Genomic DNA, 6,211 nt, shown 5'->3' on the forward strand with positions numbered 1-6,211 from the left:
GTATGCATATGTATGATTGTTCATTTGCTTGTTTATGTATTTATTCTAAACATGGAGCAACTTACTTTTTTATTTAATATAGTGTAGTTATTTTTCCATGCTAGCACATGTAGATTTATCTCATTATTTTTAATCTTTATATATAATTTTGTTGCTTTCAGGGACCATAATTTGTGTAACTGATTTTTTTAGGAAATTTAGGAGTTTGTAATTATCAACATTAAAAACAATGTATGTTCATATGTATATATCTACCTCTACATCTATAAATAGTTGTATATTTGTGAATATTTCTCTATAAAAACGTAGTCAGAAGCAGATAGCTTATTACCATTTATAATTCTCAAAATGATATTACAATGCGCTACTGTTATTATGCCCCTTTTATTGCTGAGCTAACTAAAATGGCAAAAGGGTGAAATCACCTATCCAAGGTCATGAATCTAGTCAGTGGAAGACCCAGGCTGAGTCCCCACACTGTACCTACACAATCTGACTCCAGAGTACTCTACTAAGCTGTCCGATTATTGCTGTCTCTTGGTATTTCATTTATAGACATATTTTAACATTTATGAAATTGGAATCCATCTCCCCATTGATGCTATCTTACAATTATTGTCAGCCAGGAAACAACATAGCATAGATGTCTTTGCTGACACACGTGCACATTCTGTGGTTATTACTGATTCCATGACTAGACAGCGGTAACTCTTCAACAAAGCACAAAGACTGTTGAAAGCAGGAATATGCATCCTGGTTGTTTAAAAAACTTCCATAGATATCTTCATTTAAATTAAAAAAAAACCCCACCAGTAACAAAATTCATCAAATGGGTATCAGAAGTCTGGAAGAAACCCCTAGAAATGATAGTAGAGGATTCTATAAAGAAGTATTTGCATCACCAACAGTCTTTCCAGAACAGTGGCTAATACCTGCAGAAAAACACGAATTTCGTAACTCTGTGTCAAATACATGCTTAAGAACAATTGGACCCCAAATATAATCTTGTTTTAGTTCATTTAGGTTGCTATAACAAATGACTGTAGACTGGATAGCTTATAAACAAGACAAATTTATTTCTAATGGTTTTAGAGGCTGGGAAGTCCAAGAAAGAGGCTGGCAGACATAGTGTGTGGTGAGAGTCTGCTTTCTGGTTCGTAGCCTTTTTGCTGTGTCCTCACATAGCAAAGCACACAAGGGATTTCTCTGGAGTTCTCTTTATAAAGGCATTAATTACTTTCAGGAAGGCTCTACCCCATGACCTAATGGAGGCCCCCATCTCCAAATACCATTGTGATACAGATTGGGTTTCAACACAGGAATTTTGGGGGACATATTTACTCTGCTGCAAATCTCAACCAATTGGTTTAATTTATATATTCAGTTTTGTGTGTATATAAAAGTGATACATTATAAAAACCTAGTCTAAATGTAAAAGGCCTCTTTGGGTAAGTAAAAATAAAAACAATAAATGACAAGAAAATATTGTACATAGTACAGTTTACATTTTTTCCCTTTCTCTTAATATATAATTTAAAGGTCGATAGCATTTTAGATTCAATAAAATATATTAGTACCTATCTTATGGAGTTGTTATAAGAATGACTAAATGCTTAGAACAGCACCTAGCGTGAGATGAGTATTTGATAAATAATAGCTATTAAAAATATTTCATAGAAATTGCAAATTTTCTTTCAAAAAGGGTGAGCCAATTTACAATACTAATTAACAATTTTATTACAGTAATTTATAACCTAAACATAATTTGGTATAATTCTTCATCAAAGAAAACGAAGTTATTACCTTAAACTATCATATGTGACTGTATAACTTGTGCACAGGTAAGTGTAAAAGAAAACAAAATCTTCTACATAGTCTCATAATCTCTTAATTCTACCAATTATTTTCTCAAGTAGATGTTTATAATTTCTGAGTTTCATATAGAAACTAGGATTGTACTTTTGCCAATGACTCTTTGACCTTTAGGTAATAATAATTATTATTCAACAGATGAATTTCACAGTTTTTCTTCAGTATCCATGGGGATTCATTCTAGGACTGCTGCAAATACCAAAATTCATGATGCTTAAATTCCTTATGTAAAATAGTATAGTATTTGCATATATCCTATTTATATCCTCTTATATTTTTAAAATAATCACTAAATTACTGGTAATACCTAATGTGATATAAATGCTATGTAAATAGCTGTTACACTGTATTGTTCAGGAAACAATGAGAAGCAAAATAAGTCTATACATGTTCAGTATAGGTGGAACCATCATTTTTTCTTTTTTGAGTATTTTCATTTAGAGTTGGTAGAATTCATGGATGTAGAACCCATAGATATGGAAGACTGACTATATTTTTAAAAATAAAATATTAAAGGAACTTTCTTTATTATGTATATTTTTAAAGTAATAAAAACATAATATATAACCAAATTCAGGAGTATTTTAAATATATTTGAAGTGAATCAGTTTTCCATGCAATTTCTTTTTGAGACCATAGTCCTTTATTGATTCAGTTTTCTCATCAATGCAAACTTGACATTACACTCAGGCTTTAAGGTACTGGAATTGTTGCTTCTTACTTCATTTCTCACTCCAGATGGAGGGGTATTAAACAGCTATAGACAGCAATTAGAGAAATTAAAAAAGTATCCATAAAGAAATGACAAAAAACTTTCCACCTGTTATATTTTCATGCATCATCTCCTACTTGATATTATTTTCTTATGATTTTTTTAGAACCAGAACACAGGAATTCCTGATTTCCTAACTTTCATGTCGGAACCTAGGATATAGTTCTATAGTCACAAGAAGATGTTGAAGGAAAGATTCTGAATCTTCTCAAGTTTCTACAAAATCTTTTTGATTCCAATAATTAACATATGCTATCAAATGTGGCTGCCATTTCTGATGCAAAAGGTACAACTAAATATATTTTAGTGTTGTTCCCACATAACATTGATGGGTTTTTCTTTCTCTTCTCCATAAGGGGACACATTCATTGAACTCTTGGAATCATTAGAAGGTTTGATTTTACAGTCTTTCTTGGTAGACCATGTGCTTAGGCTTTGTTGTGGGCCAGGCCCTGGGAATCAGGACTACCCACAACCATTGAAAAGACCAAGGTCCAGTTCCACAGCTGATAAACTTTCACTCTGAGATCTTTGAGAGCATAAATGAAATATTGTTCACCTCCATTTGTTGCCCTGCACTGTCCCTTCAGTTTCCACAAGACTAGAAGAGTAGAGTCTTTAGGCATAGGTGCACTTCTGTAGGGTCAGAGCAAGTCAGAGGGAATTACCATTTAATTAGGTGGAAAGCTTATTTTCTGAATCATTTGACTTTTTCATATACCTTGTAAAAGAAAGTATTGAAACACTTACACTTTCAAAACAATTTTTAAAAATTTGTGCCTGTTGGACACCTCCAAGAAAAGCAGGATTCTATTGGTAAGAGAAATATAGAAAAGCATATAAAGTATATTACTCATATCTTGAAGTATTCATCACTTACTGCTAATATACTCATGTATGAGAAAGCATATTGCACATTACCTGTGGAATTGCATTCTTATGTATTTTCATTCAGTCATTACTTTAAATCTCTGTTCTCATAATTGTTGTAGATACTCCAAGGAATGACCAAGTCAAAGCCTGAGTTGTTCCAAAATTATTGCAATGGAGATTTCAGTTGTTTTGGGGCTATCTGGGGAAGCAGTTTAATTTATCTTCATGAGGGCAGCCAATAATTGGGTCACTCATGGATATCCACTTCAAGTCCATGAAATTATGACTTCTACCCAGTGAACAGCATGGCTCTGCTTACCTGATTAGGGGTGTTGTGGCTGGATAGTTTAAGCTTAAAAATGTATCAGAGCTCATGCCAGCATATCCAGTACAGTGGTTGTTAAGATATATAAACAACTGTAATTGAAAGTGGAGTCAAGCATTTAGAGGCAGAAACACTAATTAGAACTAATTGACAAGTGTTATAACACTCACCAGGGTAGCTCTTTACATAGGAAAATGATAGTTGTGTAAATACAGTGATTAATTGTATTCACTTAGCCATTATTTTTCTTCTTGGCATCAAGCTGGCCCAGTACTTGGCCACTGATCATAACTTTAAATTTATGGTAGGTTTCTAAGTGAACATTTCTGTTTCTCAAGCCTGTCTTGCCTCTTTCACTTGTATACATGTGTATTTGTGTATGCACGTATGGTGAGTGTGTGTTTTATCACATTTATGTGTTTATGTTTTACTCTAACATCTCTGCTAGATCTAGACATGGGTTGTAACTATCTTTAGTCTCTGTCTTAGAAGCTACTTTCCATGAACTTCTTAAAAACATTATTCCACAATGACAAGCATAAATATAATTATTTCTTGTACTTTTTTATGACTTAAATATCCTGGTAGGAATTTGAAAGCAAGTCTTCACGTCTGTGATCTAGCTTTTGCTGCAAGTACTATAATTCTCTTAAGAAAAAGAAGTGTTATGCTGAATTTATTATTTATCTATAAGCACATTTTTACCATATTAAAAATGTAATTGGAAGACTACTAAAATAGAGGTTTTGCTGAGAGCAAAACAAAACAAAAAATACATTTGACAACTCCTCATAAAATGAAAATGGTGAGGGTAAGTCTATTAGTGTCTGGCCAAAGCCAGACACTCCAGATGATCACTGGCATAGAAGGGCAAGAAGGAAAGCTTGGAGAGCTGGTTCCAGCTATGATTCTATCACTAATGATAACTATAACCAAGAAAAGCCACTTAAGCTCTTTTAATCACAGGTTTCTTGTCTTTAAAATGAGAGAAATGAAGCAGGTGTTTTCCAAGTTCCTCCCTTTCTTTAAAAAATTAGTTCATTGAAAATTATTAATGTTTAAATATTTCCAAGGTAAGTACACCAGACTGAAGTTTGGTCCATTTTCATAAGGAGTGGTAAAGAGTCTTTGATGATGTTAATAATGGCTCAGATGAGATTGAGTCCCACCTGGTTTATAACCCTATAACTCTTTTAGGGCTTTACCCATTTTCTCAGATGTAGAGGTGGGATTGAGATAAAGTTAAGGGGATCTGATATACTTGGGATTCTTTTTACTCCATCCAATTCTTCTGTTTTAATTACATAAGTATTACAAATCACCTTCTGAATTTATTTATTTTTACCATTTTAGGGCAGAAAAGAGGATAAATTTGAGGGTGTTGGTGATCCACCCACACATAAAATGATAATTTACAAAGAACTCAAGCAGATTTACAGGAAGAAAACAAACAAGCCCATTCAAAAGTGGGCAAAGGATATGAACAGATACTTTACGAAAGAAGACATATATGAGGCCAACAATCATATGAAAAAATGCTCATCGTCACTGGTCATCAGAGAGATGCAAATCAAAACCACATTGAGATACCATCTCACGCCAGTTAGAATGGCGATCATTAAAAAATCTGGAGACAACAGATGCTGGAGAGGATGTGGAGAAAAAGGAACACTTTTACACTGTTGGTGGGAGTGTAAATTAGTTCAACCATTGTGGAAGACAGTGTGGCGATTCCTCAAGGCCTTAGAAATAGAAATTCCATTTGACCCAGCAATCACATTACTGGGTATATATCCAAAAGACTATAAATCGTTCTACTATAAGGACACATGTACACGAATGTTCATTGCAGCACTGTTTACAATAGCAAAGACCTGGAATCAACCCAAATGCCCATTGATAATAGACTGGATTGGAAAAATGTGGCACATATACACCATGGAATATTATGCAGCAATCAGAAATGATGAGTTCGTGTCGTTTGTAGGGACATGGATGAATCTGGAGAACATCATCCTCAGCAAACTGACACAAGAACAGAAAATGAAACACCGCATATTCTCACTCATAGGTGGGTGATGAAAAATGAGAACACGTGGACACAGAAAGGGGAGTACTAAACACTGGGGTCTACTGGGGGGAAAAGGGGAGGGCCAGTGGGAGGGGGAGGTGGGGAGGGATAGCCTGGGGAGAAATGCCAAATGTGGGTGAAGGGGAGAAGAAAAGCAAAGCACACTGCCATGTGTGTACCTACGCAACTGTCTTGCATGCTCTGCTCATGTACCCCAAAGCCTAAAATCCAATAAAAAATTAAATAAATAAAAAAAAAAAAAGAATATCTGTCTGATTTTTGTAACAAAAGTCATTAC

The 6,211-nt window shown here is 34.2% G+C and overlaps 1 long non-coding RNA gene across 1 annotated transcript in view; it reads left to right on the forward strand.

Moving 5' to 3' along the window:
- The window catches only part of LOC118151467 (uncharacterized), an 87,724-nt gene extending 81,961 nt beyond the window's left edge, over positions 1-5,763 (forward strand). Inside the window, exon 3 of the long non-coding RNA XR_004739801.3 lies at positions 5,196-5,763. This is a non-coding gene — a long non-coding RNA (uncharacterized LOC118151467). The remainder of the gene's footprint in view (positions 1-5,195) is intronic.
- Positions 5,764-6,211: the final 448 nt, after the last annotated feature.

The sequence above is a fragment of the Callithrix jacchus genome, chromosome 2 (assembly GCF_049354715.1).
Source record: "Callithrix jacchus isolate 240 chromosome 2, calJac240_pri, whole genome shotgun sequence".
NCBI lineage: Eukaryota > Metazoa > Chordata > Mammalia > Primates > Cebidae > Callithrix > Callithrix jacchus.